This window comes from Gorilla gorilla, chromosome 1 (assembly GCF_029281585.2).
Source record: "Gorilla gorilla gorilla isolate KB3781 chromosome 1, NHGRI_mGorGor1-v2.1_pri, whole genome shotgun sequence".
NCBI classification, from domain to species: domain Eukaryota; kingdom Metazoa; phylum Chordata; class Mammalia; order Primates; family Hominidae; genus Gorilla; species Gorilla gorilla.
The window spans coordinates 137986713-138009025 of record NC_073224.2 but is presented as its reverse complement, the minus strand read 5'-3'; the positions used below and the strand labels follow the sequence as shown (position 1 = coordinate 138009025).

Below are 22313 nucleotides of genomic sequence, written 5' to 3'. Positions count from 1 at the left end.
GGGAAGGGAGGAGGCCGGCTGGTAGGTAGGTGGAGGGTGATAATTTTGTATGTACATAAAATAAAGTGGTGATGTTTCTCATATAGTTCAGTCACAAAGCAAAGGAAAAAAGTGAAATGAGACTGGAGGGGGAAGAATCAGGATCCAAGGCATAGCATGTTAGCTTGGGGGAACCAGCCCCTGGCTACTGCAGCCATTCCAGCTAGAACATCAGACACGTGAGTGGGGACACTAGTTAAGACTCCAGGTGTTATCTGACTGCAGTTGCATGGAAGACCTCCAAATGAAACCACGTAGCTGAGGCCCACCAACCCACAGAGGTGTGAGACAGACAATTAAAACATCACCATATGAAGACACTAAATTTTGGGTTTGTTGCACAGCAATAGATTATTGGAACACACTCTTTTACCAGATTACTAATGAGACCATATTTTCTCCTTGTTGATTCTTTCCAATTTATTCATTAAACATTTATTAAAAGTCATCTCCTATGACAGGCTCTGGGTATAATAAGGTAAATAAAACATCATACTTTCCTCCTATGGACTACCCTCAGTTATATAATTTCTTCTCTCGAAAAATCTTAAGAGGGGAATTAATGGATATTTTAGTATTTGCTATTAAAACAATTAGCTAATACTCTGTAATAAGTTAATTTAGACCATTTTTTCAAATTATCTGGAGAAAATTTTGTTTTTTAAAATAAATTATAATGCATAAAATATAGATACAGGTGAAATATTTGTATAACCTCCTGGTGAGTGAGGTTATACAAATATCAAGAAACAAAAAGCCATGAATCAAAAAATTTAAAGAGTCGACTCCATGAATGGAAAAAAAAAACTTTATTGTGGCAGAAAGCATAATAAACAGAATAAAAGAACAAATATTTGAAAGAAAATAATTGTATACCTATGACAGAAAAAATGTTAAGAATGTTTAATATTAAAGAGCTCCTAGATATTTATAATAAAATGGCAAACCAATAAAATATAGGCAAGAAATATGGAAATGCAATTTATGGAATAAGAAATGAAAATTAGAAATGAACATATCACAACATATTTAAAATCATTAATAGGAAGAATAAAATTTGAAAGAAATTCTCCTTAAGAGAATTTTTTCCAATAAGATCTTAAGGTCAATAATGTCTAGGACATCTCTTAATTCAGTTTCATACAGGGAACAGGCATTCTGTTATGCAACCTGATTGCTAAAATCTTTTCTAAATTCAGTATTATTGTACTTTGTGTCCAAGTAGTAATATAATCATCTTGGAAAATACTTACTTTCCAAAATAAAATCATCTTGGTAAATACTTATTTTCCAAAATAGTTACAATGTAGTATAAAGTGAAAAGAGGATAATCTTTGTGTATAAGTAATATAAACAACCTTAAAATTGTCTGTTAAAATTCTACAAATCCCACAGCTGAGCACATTATACAGAAAAAGAAGCATCAGTATATGTGGATATATATCTCATCCTTACAGTTGCATTGTTTGAAAAAACATAAATGCCAATCAATAAGAATTGTTAAATAAAAAAGCATATATCCAAATTGTGTAGTATTATAGTATGCAGCTATTAACATGTGTGTTTCATTTATAATTATTGACTTGGAAAAATACTTATATTGTTAAATGGGAAAAATTAAATGTGAAGTAATTATGGCATGATTCATTTTTACTGCCCAAGGTAATTTACAGATTCAATGCCATCCCTATCAAGCTTCCAATGACTTTCTTCACAGAATTGGAAAAAACTACTTTAAAGTTCATATAGAACCAAAAGAGAGCCTGCATTGTCAAGACAATCCTAAGCAAAAAGAACATAGCTGGAGGCATCACACTACCTGACTTCAAACTATGCTACAAGGCTACAGTATCCAAAACAGCATGGTACTGGTACCAAAAGAGAGACATAGACCAATGGAACAGAACAGAGCCCTCAGAAATAACATCACACATCTACAACCATCTGATCTTTGACAAACTTGACAAAAACAAGAAATGGGGAAAGGATTCCCTATGTAATAAATGGTGCTGGGAAAACTGGCTAGCCATATGTAGAAAGCTGAAACTGGATCCCTTCCTTACACCTTATACAAAAACTAATTCAAGATGGATTCCAGACTTAAATATTAGATCTAAAACCATAAAAACCCTAGAAGAAAACCTAGGCCATTCCATTCAGGACATAGGCATGGGCAAGGACTTCATGACTAAAACACCAAAAGCAATGGCAGCAAAAGCAAAAATTGACCAACGGGATCTAATTAAACTAAAGAGCTTCTGCACAGCAAAAGAAACTACCATCAGAGTGAACAGGCAACCTACAGAATGGGAGAAAATTTTTGCAATCTACCCATCTGACAACAGGCTAATATCCAGAATCTACAAAGGACTTAAACAAATTTGCAAGAAAAAAATCAAACAACCCCATCAAAAAGTGGGCGAAGGATATGAACAGACACTTCTCAAAAGAAGACGTTTATGCAGCCAACAGACACATGAAAAAATGCTCATCATCACTGGCCATCAAAGAAATGCAAATCAAAACCACAATGAGATATCATCTCACACCAGTTAGAATGGCGATCATTAAAAAGTCAGGAAACAACAAGTGCTGGAGAGGATGTGGAGAAATAGGAACACTTTTTCACTGTTGGTGGGACTCTAAACTAGTTCAACCATTGTGGGAGACAGTGTAGCAATTCCTCAGGGATCTAGAAATAGAAATAGCATTTGACCCAGCCATCCCATTACTGGGTATATACCCAAAGGATTATAAATCATGCTGCTATAAAGACACATGCACATGTATGTTTATTGCAGCACTATTCACAATAGCAAAGACTTGGAACCAACTCAAATGTCCATCAATGACAGACTGGATTAAGAAAATGTGGCACATATAAACCATGGAATACTATGCAGCCATAAAAAAGGATGAGTTCATTTCCTTTGTAGGGACATGAATGAAGCTGGAAGCCATCATTCTGAGCAAACTATTGAAAGGACAGAAAGTGAAACACCGCATGTTTTCATTTATAGGTGGGAATTGAACAATGAGAACACGTGGACACAGGGTGGGTAACATCACACACCAGGGCCTGTTGTGGAGTGGGTCAAGGGGGGAGGGATAGCCTTAGGAGATATATCTAATGTAAATGATGAGTCAATGGGTGCAGCACACCAACATGGCACATGTATACATATGTAACAAACCTACACGTTGTGCACATGTACCCTAAAACTTAAAGTATAATAATAAAAATCATAAAATTAAAAAGTGCATGTAATAAATTTGTATATTTGGATATACTTATCTAGCATAAATAACATATATAAAAATGTACATAAAACTTAGCAGTATTTGACTAAGAGGTAAAAGATTAAAAGGAGTTAAAGATGGTTATGTTTATTCTACATATATTTGCCATATTTAAATATATTATTTTTCTTTTAAATATCTTATTTTTCATATCATTTGAACCTATAATTCTACTTCTCAGAAGTCATCTTAAGGAAATGATAAAAAAAAGTCAGAAAAGAGTGGAGAACAAATATCGTAATCCATATTATATAAATTGACTAAGTTGAAAATACCCAAAAAATTCAGCCACAGGGAACTGATTAAGTAAATCAGGTTGAAGTCTTAAATATGACACTTGTTCACATCAAAAGTGTGTCTTTCAAAGACCTTTTAATGATCTTGGAAAATAATAGCTTTTAATGATCTTGGAACATAATGATCTTGGAAAATATGATAATTGTTCATGTTAAAAGTATGTCTTTCAAAGAGCTTTTAATGATCTTGGAAAATAGCTACTAATCTTGGAAAATACTTGGATGTAGTATAAAATGAAAAAAGGAAGATAATCTTTGTGTACAAGTAATAATACGAACAACCTTAAAACACAATTATGCCTATAGACACACACACACATACACACAGAAAGAAGAAAACAATCTAGAAGAAAACTATTGTGATGAAATCTTGCCAGGATTAGGAGTGATATTAGTTTCATTTTACTTTTTAGACTTTTCTATAATTTCTGAAATTTTTGTAAGTGTCATTGGTTTTCTAATTCTCCCAAAGAATGTATCACAGCCAACATGAAAATATCACGAGTCAGGAATTTTGTGAATTCTTTAAAAAGGGACTAGTTGATTATCCTTCTAATTAAGGTAAAACTTTGTTTCTGATATCTGTATAAAAGACTTAATTATTTCACATGCTTATTCACCAAGTTCATTATGCATAAAACAAAATTAAACAAACAAAAACGACTCCATGAAGTAGTACTGAATATAATGAATATCCTGAATTCTAAAACTCAATAAAAAAAGAACTACTTGATTCATTGCTTAAATAATTATAAAAATGAAATTCAAGAAATAATTTGGGAAGATTTGAGTACTAATAAAAAGAGGTAATAGTTCAGCAAATTGAAGACAACACAATGAATTAACACTGTTGGAAAAAAATTTGCCTTCAAACAGCAAATATTTCCACTTTTCCGCAGATACCATAGTCTTTCACGCCTTATGCAATATAGCCTAACCAAATATTTAGATAATCTGGGAATTCAATTTAATGAAACAGCCTCTTTTCCAATACCTTATTAGTAATACATTAGTTTTCACAGTGATTTAGCAAATTTATCTTTCTAATTATTTTGGTTGAACTAATGTCAGCACCCTGTAGACTGTTCTTGGTGCAAAAGAATATTTCTTCCACTCAGGTCTCAGAGTTTGGAAGGATTTAGCTAGAGATTTTAAATTTGCACTAGTTAATCCATCCCATGAATCATTAACTTAGTATAAAAAATAAACAGTGGCTTGGGTTAAGCACAGCAACTTAAATATTTTGCAGAGATTCAGGAGGAAATTTAAAATGGTCAGTAGTTTTGAAAGAAATAATAGTGTACTTTGTCAAGTATTCCAGATAAGGGAGGTAGATACTATATGAATAACATGCTAGTTATTACTACATGAATATTAAAATAAAAGCAATAAAAATAAAACATAAGCACTAGAGGAATAATAAAAACTATTGATGAGCTGCTGATCACTATTACTCATAAGAAGCATGGTTTTGTTTGTTTTCTTAAAATTTGGACCACTTTCTTGTATAGTATCTCATTTTTGATAGATTTTTTTTTCACTTAGGTTCAAAAGCCCACTGAATGTTTCATAATGTAATAAACATTAAAGACTAGTAATTATATGCATTAGATTATCTACAGTAATGTCAATTCATTTTTTGTAAACAAGCATGGTGCTTAGCTATTAAAGAAAATAAATGTTAGTGGCCAAATCTCCAATGTGTATATGCAAAGCTATCTACATTTAATATTCATTACTGATGTTCAAAATTTCAGGTTTAACATGGACATTATTTACCATGAAAATCATAAAATGTAGTTATATTTCACTATGTGTTTGTTAGAACCATATGGAATTGCCATTTTTAAAAAAATAAATGTTGAACATGGCCAATTTGATATGCATTTACCTAATACTTAGTTCTCCCCAGATCTTAAATTCGTCTTTAGGTACACTATGGATTGTAGAATTAGGCATACTGAAGACAACATTTTAAATTTTTTAATGTGTAAACTTAATTGTATAAAGCTTGAAGTTCTTTATTAGTTCAAGCTTCATATTTTCTATGGCCCTGCTAGACAAGAATGAGATGAAACTCTGCCCTGGGTGAGACTCTATCAATTTTGATAATTGTGTGAGACTCTATCAATTTTGATAATAAATGATTCTGCAATTTATTTTTCCTGTTAACACTATACAGGTGTGCCAGGCAAGAGATGTATTGTACTGGTTCTAGTCTCAGTTCGGTATCAGAATGACTAGAGCAGCCTGGGGAGATAATAAAGCCTTTGTATTCTCCATAAACGCTTCTAACAACAAGCTGGTGAATATAAGAGACCCCAGCAGCCAGCCAGTCAAATTTAAGCTTCTATACAAAGACTTCATCTGTAGAAGCTTATGAGCAGCAACAACTGAAGAGCAGTCTTTGAGATTTGCGCATGTATCTAACAAACGTACTTTCCCTAATTCCTTTTACAAAAATTAAATCTTAGTAGAAAAATATGGTCACTCTTTAACAAATTTTTAAAAATTACTTTAAACAATTTGATTTACAATATGTTTGCTTCTCTTTTCTCCTCCTTCCTCCTCTCCCATTGCCACCCTTTCCCTCCCTTTTCTTTGTTCTTTTCATTTTAATGTCCAAGGCTATTAAAGAAACTACATGATTTTCCTTACTCCTACTTTAAAAATGGTGAAAAATTTGCATTGAATTCAAAGTTTAGCCACCATTGTGGCTGATGCCCAACTCTTCTTTTCTTCTTTACTGTAAGCATTATCGTAGCCTCGGCAAAGAAATCCACAGGGGCTGGCAAACAGGCTCTTTCCAAAAGAGAATGTGTTTATAAACAAGTGTTTGTCCTCTCTATTCAACCTTTACCTATTCAAGGAACAAAAGCTAACTTTATTCATACTTTGCTATAATTTTTCCTCTATTTTTGGTGAAGGGTAACAGGAAAAGTAAGATTTGAATTTTTTCAAGTAGATTGTATGGTAACATTTACATTCATTCATTTATTCATTCTAATCAACCTCAGTTCCTGAATCTTTGATGTCTCTTATAGGTGAAAGGATTTTTAATGTACTTGTGAGCCAATTTTTGGTTTCTGAAGAGGAAAGATGCAGAGTAAAAGGAAATGTAAAAGTGTTGTACACCAGCTCTCAGTAACCTTAGAAGATTTATATGATGCTGCAACAAGAAAACAGGCTCTGCAAAATAATGTGATTTGTGACAGGTGTGAAGACAGAGGTGGGGAAAAAAAAAGGAACAGTACAGTGCTGTCATAATTGCCAAGGTATTGGAATGCAAATAACAATTCATCAGACAGAACCCGGAATGGCTCAGCAAATTCAAGCTGTGTGCATGGAGACCCAGGGCCATGGGGAACAGATCAGTCCTCAAGATAGATGTAAAAGCTGCAATAGAAAGAAGATAGTTTTGGGAGAAGATGATTCTAGAAATTCATATTGACAAAAGCATGAAAGATGGCCAGAAAATAACATCTCATGATGAAAGAGACCAAAAACCAGGACTGGAGCCAGGAGATATTATCATTGCATTAGATCAGAAGGACCATGCTGTTTTTACTTGACAAAGAAAAGACCTTTTCATATGTATGGATACACAGCTGGTTGTAGTATTGCATGGCTTCTGAAAACCAATATCCACTCTTGACAACTGAACCACAGTCATCATCTCTCATCCAGGTCAAACTGTCAAGCATGGAGCCATCAAGCGTGTGTTAAATGAAGGCAGGCCAATTTATTGTAGACCACATGAAGAATCACTTAATCATTGAATTTAAGGTAAACTTTCTTGATAATGGCTTTCCCTTTTTTAACAAACTCCTTGCTGGAAAAACTCCTACAAAAGAGTAAAGAAGTAGAAGAGACTGATGAGAGGAATCAAGTAGAATTTGTGGACTTTGATTCAAATCAGGAAAGATGATGCTGATGCCACTACAGTGCAGAAGCAAATGTGGGACCATAACAATGGAAAAGCATGAGGATGATAAACATCATTTCAGAGGTGTTCAGTGTCAAACACCTTAATGGGACCAGTGATAATACTCGCTGCTGGCATTTTATGGGCAGTAGTGAATGAGCAAAGGACTGTAATCCTAATATGCTCACTAATTGCTATTGTTTTTGTTTTACTATTCAACTAGAGTAGTGTTTTAAAAATTAAAGGGAGAATAAATACAAATTTTTTAAAAGTTGACAAGGATGAGCATGGCCAACAAAGCTCTCTCCACTTTGGCAACAAATAGTTTTAAATTTGGTTTCCAGAGTAAGTTAATAGAAGGTATAACACAGAGAACCAGAAATACAAAGTGCTCTATTAGTGAGATATCAGAAGTGATTATTGCTAATTATTATCTGATATTTTATAAAACAATCTCTTTTGAGATATTAAATATATACTGAGATTCATAAAACGGTAGATACCTAAATTATCTCATTTAGTAAATCAGTGAGGCTATTTAATCCAGATAATTTAAACCCTAAGAATAATTTTATTTTCCAGTAGATTGACTTTTACTTATTTTATTTATTTTCTTTTACATAAACTCAGAGGGAATTACACTTTTTCAGACCATGTCATTTAATATTTCCAGTTTTAAAGAGAAATAGAGTATTTGGCATAATGAATGCCTATTTTACTATTTGTCTTTATGTCATATGTAATTTTTCCTCTTAAAGTTTATTTTAAATGTGTTTCAAAGTCCAATAAAGGGAACACTAATACAGATTGTAATTGTATTTCAGTAATTTAAACAATTCATTCTATAACTCTGTAACCTTAAGCATCTTTACACAAATTATATATATTGAAAGGACAGGTTCCTTCTTTAAGCTTTCCATTAGCATGTTTGGAAATATTTTCCCTACATGGAGCTTAAACATGTTATTTGTGGCATGGAAGCACCTGAGAAATTTCTTTGGTTCACAACACTCAGGATACAGGGGACATGATCCCAGTAATGAGCTGTTTACTCTGTATAAAGAGAATAAATACAATACTAATAAATGTAAACACCCTGCTTACTTTCAGGCCAGCTGGAATTGGAGTGACTGAATAAGACAAATGGGCTTAGGTTTAACATCTTTATTTTTAAACCCTTTCTAAGAGTAATTATGCCCTTGTACATGCTGTATAACCTTTATTTCTAACCACAATGGGACTTATTTCTCCATCAGTTTTACCACAGTTTTGGACTAAATTCCTCTATTTGCTTATTTATTTACAATTCATTGTCTTTTTTCTGTTCCACTCTACTAGAATCCCAAACCTCCACTTACCTCTATTGCTAGAGATAAGTTATGCATATCAGCACACTCTGACAAAATTACTCTTAAGCTAGGATTTTGACCTTAGACTTATGCGCTATTCTGCCTTGGTAAAGCTCAAGAATACACACACACACACACACACACACACACACACACACACACACTTGATTACATTAAAATACACCTAAATTCCATGCTTCATTAATCATTTTCCATGAATTTTATACTAATCCTGTACATTAATGAGAGCTTTTAACAATTTCCTTTTCTACTGTTGAAACTTCAGTCTTCTCCTATTTAACCCATTTTTGGACCTTTGATCCATGTCAAGATAGCCTGTGAAGACTGTTGAACTGTTTGGCAAGATCTCCAAAGCAGTGGTTTACAAATTGTGTGGCTTCACTACTATTAGGCTGTTCAATTAATTCAATGGGCTATGAACAGATTTATAACTGAAATGGAATAGAATAAAATACATCAGATTGAATTTTATAATTTTTATATTACACTGCAAATGAAAAACTTGCAAAATTTTCAGTGTTTGTATGAATGTGTATGTATATGCTTGTGGTAAATATATTACTTTTATTACTTACTCTGGTTTTTATTTGAAAAGTTTTAAAGCCTAGAGCAGGATTTCTCATGCAAGAGTTACCAAATAATCCATTTAAAACATAGGTAATAATAATAACAATAAAAAGTATGCATAGTATTTGCTTATATCGATTTATGTAATAAAATATACATGTACAAAGATATGCAACAATAATTTATAAAGATTAGGAATAAATTTATTATTCATTTTACTTTACGTAGTAAAAATGCCAGAAAGTTCCAGTTAAATAATACAATTTAAATAACATTAACATGGCACATGCACCTGCTTTCCTGAATTTAAACTGACCAGGTTGTGTTTAATAGTATGAAGCTGTATTAGCACCTTTTAATTTTCAGTTGCTATTGATTTTATCTTTTAATATTAAGAATGTTGTGTCGTCCTTGAATCACTGTGAAAGTCATTCAGTTATTATGCACATTTGCCATGGCACTTGTTACTAAAAACTGCAGTAAGCTGATACGTTCTAAGAGTGGACACAGTTCGTGCACTCACAATTTGAACATGATATTTACTGCAGTTGTGCAGGACGTTTTTATTTTTCAATTTAGCATGCTTACACACTTTTTTTTTTTTTTTTTTTTTTTTTGAGACGGAGTCTCACTCTGTCACCCAGGCTGAAGTGCAGTGGCGCGATCTCGGCTCACTGCAAACTCCGCCTCTCGGGTTCACGCCATTCTCCTGCCTCAGCCTCCCGAGTAGCTGGGACTACAGGCGCCGGCCACCACGCCCAGCTAATTTTTTGTATTTTTTTTTTTTTTTTTTTAGTAGAGACGGGGTTTCACCGTGGTCTCGATCTCCTGACCTTGTGATCCGCCCGCCTTGGCCTCCTGCTTATACACTCTTAACCCATACAATATTTCCATTCTCTGATCTCTTTTTTCTATCTGAACTGATGCATAACTTTTGTTTTATATCATTCCTTGGCTTCATTTGACTCTCACTCAGAACAAATGCAGTAGAAAACAACAAGTAATTGAAAACAACAAAATTCTTAGGAGAAAAGATGCTCACAAAATGATCCAGAACACGATTGGATTAATTCCTTTTGCGCTTATCTTTGAAATACAGAACACAAAACTTAACATCTGTCATAGAACCTTCCAGAATGTATTCATAGAGCTTAGGATGTCCATAAGTGCCAATGGGGAAATCCTGATCTAGATAATTTCTCCACATTTTGTAACTGCAGGTGTGTGTGTGTTTCATATGTACCAACTATCTGTAGAAAAATAATCTGTGATAAGAAAAATATTGAAAGAAATCAAATGTTTATGCAGGAATTATACATATTCAAAATTAATTCTATCTCCATGCTAAAAATAAATAAATGCCTAAAAAATATTTTAAAATAGGTACCATTACTAACACAAGACAGCAATTATACTGTACTTATAACAAAATATTCTTTCTAAAACTTACTAGAATTCCAACAATTCTAGTATGTATACAATGAGCTTTGTAAAATGGTTAAGTTTTACATGGCAGGAGAACACTAAATTGCAATGCTAAGTGAACTCTACTCCCTAATTTTAGGTTGTGAATGCCAAATTATAATGATCTCTATTTACTCTCTTGAGAAGTTAGTAGTATAGCCCTCAAGTGAACGTAAGAGTGAAAAACAGTGTAAATTAATGGTACTAGAGTGCATATTTTTTAAAAATCAGTTTGCAACCACAAGAATTCATGTGGGTAATGAACCATACATTATGACACATGGCACTAAATGTTTAAATATAATATTAGAAACAGCTATGATTTACCAACTTTTAGAAAAGTAAATAACATTGTTCTACATTAAAATATGAAATAAATCTAGGTTTGATTTAATCTGGGATATATTGCTGAGGATATTGATTAACATAATCCAAGTAACTCATGTGATGCAAAGTGGAAAATAATGATTTCTAGAGTAAATAGAACTTTTAAGATTATTATTAGAAATACAGTTTGTAAGATCACAAACAAAAAAACTTCCTTTTTCTAAGGCAACTTTCCAAAATTTCTTATAAGTCATATAAACAATTAATATGTTTTGACTGAAGATTGACTCTTAGCTTGAGGTACCATGTGTCTGAAGGCAATTTTTATTATATTTTCCTTCTAGACATTTATTTTATTTATTTGAATTGGGATAAGAAAAATTTTTAAAAGAGATAATTCACCCTTCCTTAATATTTACCTACAATAGAATTATCCATAGCTTACTGAAAAAAAAGTTTTGGAGAAGTTATCTCATATTTTCAGTTTTAGAAGGATGAGTTTAAAAAACTGAATATTTTTGAGCAATCATTATATAGAATATAATATTGAGTGGAATATCTGAGTTGGGTAATATAATCTCCTTTTGACTGATCAGGAAACTGTGGTTATGTAGTAAGGTTGAGCAACTCACCCAACATCATATAACTAGTAAGTGGCAGATTGAGGATTTGGTTTCTGATGGATTCCAAACGCATACAGCTTTATCGTGAAGTGTATCAAAACTTTGAAATTATAGTGGGTGGTTAAACATAACTGTAAATGGCGTTCAGACCTGACTTCTCCATGTTTAAGGGGTTCTATTTAATATTGAGCAGTTTGGGGAACTAATTTATATCAGCAAGTATGCATTTCCCATAAAATAAAATATAGAATTGAGGCCGGGCATGGTGGCTCATGCCTGTAATTCCAGCACTTTGAGAGGCCAAGGTGGGTGGATTACTTGAGGCCAAGAGTTTGAGACCAGCCTGGCCAACATGGTGAAACCCCGTCTCTACTAAAAATACAAAAATTAGTCAGGCATCGTGACATGTGCCTGTAGTCCCAGCTACTCAGGAGGCTGCGGCATGAGAATCACTTGAGTCTGGGAGGCGGAGGCTGCAGTGAGCCAAGATCATGCTACTGCACTCCAGCCTGAGTGACACAGCAAGACTGTGTCTCAAAAACAAACAAACAAACAAACAAAACAGAATTGAATGACAGCAGCACAAAATCTTGAACATGTATTTAATTCACTTATTCAGCAATTCATTCATTCATTATACAGGTGGCATGCAGCACACAGAAAAAAGCAATTATATGAAGTATTTATTGCTGTGTAACAAAGTACCCCAAAACTTATTTTCTTTAAACAACAAACATTGATTATCTCACAGTTTCTGTGCCAGGAATCTGGGTACAGCTCAGTTGGGCGGCTCTACCTCAAGGTCTCTCACAAGTCCACAGTCAAGACTGGAGTTGTGATCATATCTGAAGGTTCAAATAGGGGACGATCTGCTTTTAAACTCAATCACATGGTTATTGCTAGAATTCAGTTCTCCACTGATTGTTGGACTGAGGTGTCATTTTTTTCACTGGCTATTGGCCAGAGGCTGCCCTTAGTTTCTGGCTATGTAGGCCTCTCCCTAGGGAAGCTCACAACATGATAGCTTGTTTCCCTCCTGGCAAACAAAAGGGAGAATAAGAGCAGATGAAAGAGGGAGAGGAGGGGCAAGACTGTAGCAAAAGTGTCTTTGAAACTAATATTTAAGGCATAATTTTATCACTTTTGCATATTCTATTCATAAAAGGGAGTTACTAGGTGGACCCCCACACTCAAGCAGGTAGGATTTAGGATTCCACAAGGACATAAATACAAGGAATTTGGGAGATAGTGTAGAAATTGCCTACCATAGCAATTAACATGTGTTAGTTGCTGGTAAACATTTGACATTTGAATTGCATACCTTTTATCTCATAAATTCAATCTATAGGAATTTCTTTGCAAAAATAACTAGAAAGACAAAAAATTCTAAACATTCTTATGTAAGAATAATTTGAATTGTAAAAAAATACAAAACGGTTTGAATTTTCAATAAAAATGGAATGAATAAATACATTTATAAGTTTAATATGTAAATAAATAATTTAAACTGGAAAATTTATATTTTTTAATTTAACATTTAACACATAAGTTACTTATTTAGCTTCATTCTTTGTTTTAATGTCAGCTCTGTTCTAATGTTAGCTTCTTGTAATGTTATTTCTTTGTTCTAATTTTAACTTCTTAAGGAACCCTTTTCTGTCATATCATGACCCTAGAATTTTAGGTAAGATAGTGGAAGTTGAATTGTCACAAGAAATTACAAGATCTTCACTTGAAATATTATAGGATATTCCCTTATTCTGCCTAATTACTTTTCCTATCACTTATCATAGCCTGACATTTTATTAATAGTACTCATGAGTTTATTTGTATGTTTGATGTCTCTCACTAGAATGCAAATTCTAGAATGGCAGGAAGTTTGTTTGCTTTGTTCATTTCTGTGGTTCAATCATCCAGACAAGTCCATGAACATAGACTTGAAAAATATTCTGAAATTGTTCTGAAGAAATGAATGAAATGTATGGATAGACTCATATGAGAACACAGAAGAAAGGTAGTTAATGAGCCTGCAAGCCCTTGGCATGTTTGATTAACAAAGTTTTCCCAGAGGAAGTAATATTTGAGCTAAAATGAGATGGAATTAGGGAAAGGGAAGGCTTCCCTGAAGCAATAGAGATATCAATCTGTACATATATTTGATCTCATATGACAGCTTATGATCTGGCATAGAGAAGGCATTCAGTGGTTTGAAAATTGGCTATTGGAGATAAAGAGAGACAAGCTAATTTAGTGTAAAGGCAAGAAAGTGTTTGGCCTGGACAAATCATGGGGTCAGAGCTAAATAATGAAAGAAGTGAATCTAGGAAGGAGCTGATAAAGTAGAAAAAAAATGGTAGAGTTAGTGGATTGGAAAGCTAAATAAAGTAAAAAAAATAGATGAAAGAGTTGAATTTGGGATATGATATTATGATTGTGATGTAAAGGATATTTGAGGTGGCAAGGCCAGAATAAGACATGAAAATGGGTGGCTAAAGTGGATTGAAGATAAAGGTTAATGGCATCTATTTTGAGAACATCCTAAAATATTAACTTTACAGATTTACTGCAAATTTAGAAATTCCTTTCAGAAGCGGGTGCCTATATTTAAATAAATTGTTAAACCTGTTCAAAAGTAAAGTGAAATGCAATAATTGGTTATGATGTTTTTGGATTCTCTATGACCTTTCTATTTATCTTTAATCATATTCCTAGTAATAAGTCAATTTCAATAATATAATTTATTATTGTTCTTCAGAGCCTACTATATGGTATGAGAGTTACAAAGAAAAATGAGATTTCCTCACTTAACAAACTGGTTAAGACTACTACTGGCTAAGACCAGCACCCCTGCTGGTTTTCTAAGAAGTTTACATTCTAAGAAGTTTACATTGTTTGGGACATGCAAAATAAACAGCTGTCATACTGTTGGAAGAACCAGGGAAGACTTCAGAAAAATTGTATTTGAGTGGGTCTTGAAGAATACATAGAATTTTATCAATCATATAGGACAAAGTAGAATTTCAGATGGAGACAAAAACCTGAGAGAAAATAGTGGAGACAATCAAATGAGACAAGCATTTGAGAAACAATGAGTACTGTACATGGAACATGGAACGTCCTTACATATGGATATAGAGATTCAGAGCTGGAACGGTGATATAGAGAATAAGGCTACAGGAATAAGAGTCGGGACTTAAATGAGTCTGAAAGTTTTCAAGATGACAGGGGACACTGTCAGCAAAACGTAAAATGGAAAAGGAAGTAGATTAGATGCAGAAATACCAACTAGGAGGCTATTGAAAAAGTCCAGCAAGGACTAATAAGAGCCTGAACTAGAATAAAGGAAGTATGAGTGGGGAAGAATGTGGACATGAGAAATATATGGTGATTTATAGACCTGACAGATAATTGACTATGGGGCAATTGCAAAGGATGGTGTTAAAGATGACTACTAAATTTCAACTGGGAGAACAGTGGTACTTCAATAGAAACAGGAGAGTCAGTGGAAAAGTAATAGGTATAATAAATTGATATTTTCTGATTTGATTTAAATGCTACAGGTAAATCAAAGTGGAGAGGTAAAACATTCAATTTAAATTTTGAGCTACAAATTCAGAAGTGAGGTCATAATTAGAATTTCATATTCAAGAATCATCTGCGTAGAGATGAGATAAAAAAACTTCAGAATGAATGAAATTATTAGAGAGCAACAGGGTTAAAAATAGAACTTGTCTCTGATGAGAGATATTACTATTGAAAGGTGAAAGGAGGAAGGGGAAATAGAACTAGATATAGAAAAGGAATACATTTCCAAATAGCTATGAAAAAAAGAGAAGTAAATGATGACTGTATGACGTGGAAGCCAAATCGGGAGGGAGTGCAAGAAGGAGGGCATGGTTGGTGAAGGCCAACCATAGTTAGGAGAGAATAATTTCAAAACAATATTCAAAAGATCTATTCGATAGAATAAGTCCACACTGAATCCTGATTATAATGGTTAAATTTGAGAAGTAAGTACTTCTGAGAAAGTGGTGACATCAAGATATGATCTATTTCCATAAGCTTGGCAGCAAGACAGGGGGACAGATGGTGTGGAAGCTTGGAATAGTAGCATCACAGAGAGGAAATGAAGAAATTGAGCATGTTTGCCACCCAAAAGGGAAGGAACTAAGTAGTAGAGAGGGAGACATTAAAGATGGAAATGAAACTAAGAGGAACTAGAAAATTTAGAATAGTCAAGGGACCAAAACTACACATTAAAAGAGAAATGTTTATAAGAAAGATGGTCTCAGGTATACAAAGAAAAGAAGTGGAAGTTCTGTAAATAATTGATATGTTAAACAAACACCACTTGGTTGGTTCTAACTGCAGTAATCAATTTAAAAATAGCTACTATTTGTTTAGGGGTTACTATTTTCCAGGAACTGTGCTTAACAGCGTACATGTACTATCTCATTTAATCTTTCCAACAGCTCCAAGGAGTATGTACTATAAATACCCCCATTTTAAATGTAGGAAATTGTATCATTAGAGAATGTAACTTATTCAAGGCTGTCTGTGAGAGTTATATCTGTGAATCAAACTAAGACTGGCTCCCAAGCCCATACTCTTGACCACCTTGCTGGGTGAGTGGATTGAAATATGAAGAATCACCACTGTATGAAGGATAAAAGGGATTTTTCCAGCAGCAGTGGAAATCCACTTGACAGCTTGGTTTTCTAACGTGTTGTATTTAGTGTGGTTTTGTGAGTACTTCCAGAATGTGATAACAAAGATAGTAGATAATTTCATGACTTGGAAACAAGCATTATAGAAGGGCAGGGAAAAGAAAATTTCAAGGTGAGAGTTGTCATATGTTTTAAATGACTGACACTGGGGTCCAGTCTGAATGGAACAGAAGGGAAGCCCAAAGAGAGTGGCTAATTGAAAGCACAGGGCATAAGCAAGGGCCTGGGCAACACAAGAACAAAGACAATTGTTAGGTAGAAGAGAATAAAGAACTGTATTAAGAGAGGAGTTTAATTCTTTCAAAAGTATTTATATGTCAAACTGATGCCACTAGGATAAGCTTAGGATATTCAAAGATTAATTAGACATAGTTCTGCCTGAGAGAAAGATTTAATACCAAGGAAAATGAGTGGAAATTGGGGTTGCTGCAGTCATGGAGCTAAGGAACCGAAGCCACAGACAGGCAGAAATTTTAGTCCGTGCATGATGTTAACTGTTGAGTTTGTAAGGCTTATAATATTGACTTTAGTAAGGTTGTATGCTATATAGTTTTTATTGATTTTGCTATTTTATACTTTGTTTATGATTAGTGACACTTAAGAACTGCTTGTTTACAGCTTCTGCTAAAATCTATGCTTCCTGCATGTCCTATCAAAGAAAAACAATCCTTGAAACCATTTTGTAAAAATACAGCTTTATATATTTCAATGCACGTCCTTCTTAAGGAAATTTGATATCTGAAAAACTGAAACAAAACATTGTGATATTTTAAGCAGATACAAAGATTTTTTTACCATTATAATACTTATACATGGCAATACATTATGTTTAGTTATTATTTTTAAATGACTGATTACAATAAGGAAATATGATTGTGTTTGATTTATTAATATGATACTGGACACCTCTACATTTATTAACAAAGTAATTTTTATTACTTTTTTATTCAGAGTGCTTTGGATACAGGAACAAAGTATCCCTTTATTTCAACAAAACCAAACTTTTTCAAACCTTGCCTTTTCTATAACAACTATTATTTACTAGAGAATATGGGCAATTGTAGGGAATTTTTTGTTGACTCAGTCATCATTATAGTTTGCCAAGTTATAGTTCTTTATATTGAATAGCCCACAATAACGCACTTTCTTGAAGAAACTGTTTAAGATCATCAAAAAATAAATGGAAGAAGTTAAAAGAAAATGTTCTTGAATGATTGAAGATGGGAGAGGATATGGTCAGGGTAAATTGGAACAGAACTCCAAAACTAATCATGTCAGGCAGGAGGAAAAAATATCTTGACTTTATTTTAGGAACAAGTCAGAAGTTATTTGTAACATTTAGTAGGGTGGAGGAAGAGAGAGAAGTTCCATTTTTCATTTCTGAAGATGCAGCTGCTAGTGCTAGCCTGACACATGGTCCATAATTCTACAGAAAGAGTGGATGAGAATGAGTTTGTCAATACCTAACTTTTAAGTAACTTGGAATATATTGTTTATCCTTTAATATGTGGAGGGAAGCTAAATCTGTTTCAACACATGAATAAGTGGTTGATAAATACATGAAAACTGCAATACACAAAGCTGTGAACAGAATTGCAAAAAGCTGGTGGCCAGCAATACAATCCAATGATGACAAATGACTGTTTTCCAAAGAGATTTTCTTCCTGGAAGGTGAAAACTGATGGCAAACAAATCAAGGCAAGCAACTTTCTCCCTATCACTGAGAATAACTCTTACAATTATGAAAAGCAGCCATCTAGAAAACATAAAATGCTGAGATGAATTCTCCTCCCACCTGTTTACCTCTACTCCCCACAGTCACAACAAAACCAATGCCCAGCTAATGTCTCAGATAACTCCCTTTCAGCATGTGGTAGACAGACAAAACTCGTAATCTTTGGGCACAATAGAAGGTAGAAAGTGGTAAGGCCTGAGGAGTTATTTGTCAAAAATTATTGCTCTAGGGTAAGATAAAATGAACCTTTCCAAAATTTCTAAAAGAAGGTTTTGGTAGTGAGGTTGTGCCAACAAAGGATTTGATAGATGTGTACTCATCAGAACATATATTTTGTATATTTTTGAGTTTTTGTTTTTCATTAGTAAGTCTTCAATCAGCTACTCTTACTTCTGTGTACATTCTTGGACAGTCAATACCATGCCTCTTTCCATATTGCAAAACTCTAATGTAACTGTGCAAGAAAACACCTCCCCCAGTTTTGAAGCAGTGAGAGTAATGTGAAGACACGGAAACATTCATTGGATTGCAATTGACTCAATGAAACTTCCTGAAACATCAAAATCTCATTAAAAGCAGCTATTGAATAAAAATATCACTTAAGATACACTCAATGATGGAGTCAGGCCAAATGTAATTTAATACTCTGTATCCAGACTGGGTGTGAGAAACTGTTAACTCATCCTGGTGCTATATTGCCAAAAGAGTTGTTCTACTTTAGATCTATTTACTTCTTGGAGAAAGCCTACAATTTGCTCTGTAAGGGTTCCACTGTAAATTTAAGGAAGTTGTAAAGTAAATTTCTCAGTGGGGAGTGCTCATCAAGCTAACAGCCAGTTTCCAGGGAATAAATAAAGCCTCTGAAATTGAGATGACATCACAAGGGGAAGGCGCTTTAAACATTGTGAACACTGGCTTTCAGAATTGTGATTGGTCATTAATGCCTGAAATCACAGCTGCAGTCAGTGTTTTCAAGGCAGAGTTACTGGCAGCAGCAAGGATCTATGAAAACACACACTGACTGGCCCAAATTTACCTTTAAAGTTGAAAGAATAACTCAAAACCCAAAAGAATCTGCCTCTGACTTGAAGCAGAGAACCACAATTCTCAGCAATGCAACCAGGAAATGATCTACTCTTATTGTATTAACTTTGTATGGGCTTCTTTTCTCTTTACTATCTGGTTAAATCACTAGCAATCAGTGAAGATGAGGGAAAACTCATTTTCTCACATCTCTTCCCTTTTTTAAGAAAAGCTGTAATAGGGCTGAATTTCGAATGATTTCTTTTTGAGGAGCCAGGAGAGAAATAGCTATCCTTTTCTCCACAAACTGAAGATGTTCCCTTGACTAATAAATCAATTCCACAGAAACCAGAGTCTAGAGTCTTGGAGAAATGCCTTTTATAACTCCAGTTTTTTTTTAATGTTTGATGATACTTTACTCTGATTTCTTATATCATCGCTAAATTATTGAATTGGAACAAACATCTGTTTACAAATGACACAGACCTAAGTTTAATTTTATGCCTAGACACAGTGAGAAAATTCAAATATCTGAATAAAAATGGTATGTCTCAATATTTTCAACTGTGCATTGCCTCTTAAGTATTCTCATATTCTATTTCATATCTTTTATGTTACCAAAGAGATTATCTTAGAAATAATTTATTTTAATGCCCTCATTGTACATGTAAGAAAACTATGGCCCAATGAAGTTAAACTGATTTCCATGATTAGAAAGACAAATGGTCAAGGACTTAAGTTCCTTTGATTTTAGCTTAGTAATCTTTTCATAATTATAAGTAAGTTCTGTCATATTTGAAAACAAAACAATAAAACCATGGAAGAACCTAAGATTTTCCAGTGCCCACAAATGTAGAGCAAGTATCACTCTTATCCTAAGCAACGGCAGTCTGTAGATGAAGATTACACAGTCTTGACAAAAGCTAAAATGAAATGGAAAACTACTACAATCATTTGGAAATCTGACAGCTAGACTCATTCAGTTGACTATCTCCATCAGTGACCAGATTTTATACATACATGTATGAATCATTCACATACAAACATTTCAAATATGACACACATGAATACATATGTGCACACATACACAAACATGCATGCATACATATGTATATGTTACTCTCAAACTAAGCTAGGAGAAGTCTTTGATTAGGGTAATAAACCATTATTTGTCGTATTTACATTTTTTATTTTTCATAAGCACTTAATTTTGAAATTAAAATGTTTAATTTTCTAACTGTTCTCTGTGACAACAAAAAAGGATTAAAATTGAGCTACAAGATAAATGTGACTATATGACGTGTGCTCTTAGACCAGGTTTCCATTACAATAGCAATGAAAGATTTTAGCATTTTTTTGCCATGGGATTCAAATAAAATCATAAACTTAATGAGATATTTAGATAATCATTTACATGCAGTAAAAGGAATTTTAAGTTTTCATCTCTGTAGAGAATATGTTTAAAATACACAACCCACATATACAAACATCAATCACTCATCAATTACTGGGACTATTTATATACAAAACCATTTTGATGACAATGCCATTCTCTGCTCTGGAAGAGCCAGGTGGTATTAAATGCAGACAATGGGATACTGGTTTCAAAACTCTGCCTCACTCCTGCTGACTGCTTGACCTTACTTGATCTTATCTGTGCAGACTATAGAGGAAAATAACCAGGACACTCTGACTTTGATAGCTGTTTCTGTGATGCTAATTAGCAGAATTGCAGAAGCGACCCAGGACACCAGGTAGGGATAGCAAAGAGGGGACGGAGATGACGTCAGCATATGTTCCAAATTGTACATTTGTAAACATTCATTTTAAAGTTTTCAACATTACATGTCATTGGCATTACTGCAATGCCAAAGCTCTTTTGAATACTGTCTGCTCTAAGGCTAACTTCTAATGAAGAGACAAAAGTCGCTAATCAATCTGGGATATTTCGTGGTTACCTACTTTGAGTTCAGAAGATTCTTTTTTGCAAAAGGCGAAAGGTACTTGGATTCTTTAGAAAGCTCTATTTCCCTTAAAATAATCACTCAGACACTTGGAAGTAATAGTAAAAAATGTATAATTTTTTCCAGTTCAAATTAAATTGTCTACATACCTATTAGCCTCTACTCACATATTATTATCTATATGCATCCCCAAAATATGTTAATTGTGAAAAATGTTAAATGGAGATATAATAGTTAATATTTGCGAAAGTAATCTATTTAGCATTTTTTCCTCACTAAATATGTAGATACAATTCAAATTGTAACAAATACACTTTATTTTTACATTGTGTTTTATGTGTTACAAATGGATCTGCCTCCATAATTTCATTTAATGATAGCACATGCCTGAGGAAAAAACTTTTATCCTTATTTTACAGATGTGAGAAATGAGTCATAGGCAATTTAAGTGATTTGACCAGTAAAATGGGATAACATCTTAGTAAGAGGCATTAAATCCTTTCTCAACAGCCGTATTGTTCTTGATTATGCCATATGTCAATAGCAGAAAAAATGTCTATATCTAAAAGAACAAAGGCAAAGCATTATGAGGAACAGTCCAAACCAAATTAGTAAACAGTGAGGGAGAGTAAATTATATGTGCTAAAAGCTCTTGAAATTTCACACCTTTTATTGGAAGGGTGTAGACGGAAAAACTAGGCAGACCAGGTGGTTCTCAATGGAGCAATTCTGCACACATAGATGCATTTTGAATATTCGTAGGAGTGTTTTTGGTTGTCACAATGAGGCATAACAAAACCACAGCCTGGAATAGAAGTGGGTTAAGTGGTGACACCCTAAAAGATATGTACATGTCCTAGACCCTGGAACCTTATTTGGAAAAAGGATCTGTGGAGATGTAATTAAGTGAAAGATCTTGAAATGAAATGATCCTGGATTATCCAGATGGGCCC

General features: G+C 33.6%; 1 protein-coding gene and 1 pseudogene across 1 annotated transcript in view; one reads left to right on the top strand and one right to left on the bottom strand.

Annotated features, from left to right (window-relative positions):
• OLFM3 (olfactomedin 3) overlaps window positions 1–22313 on the bottom strand; it is a 200253-nt gene that overhangs the window by 88112 nt on the left and 89828 nt on the right. The window lies entirely within an intron of this gene.
• Window positions 5697–7644, top strand: LOC109028205 (dnaJ homolog subfamily A member 1-like; annotated as a pseudogene).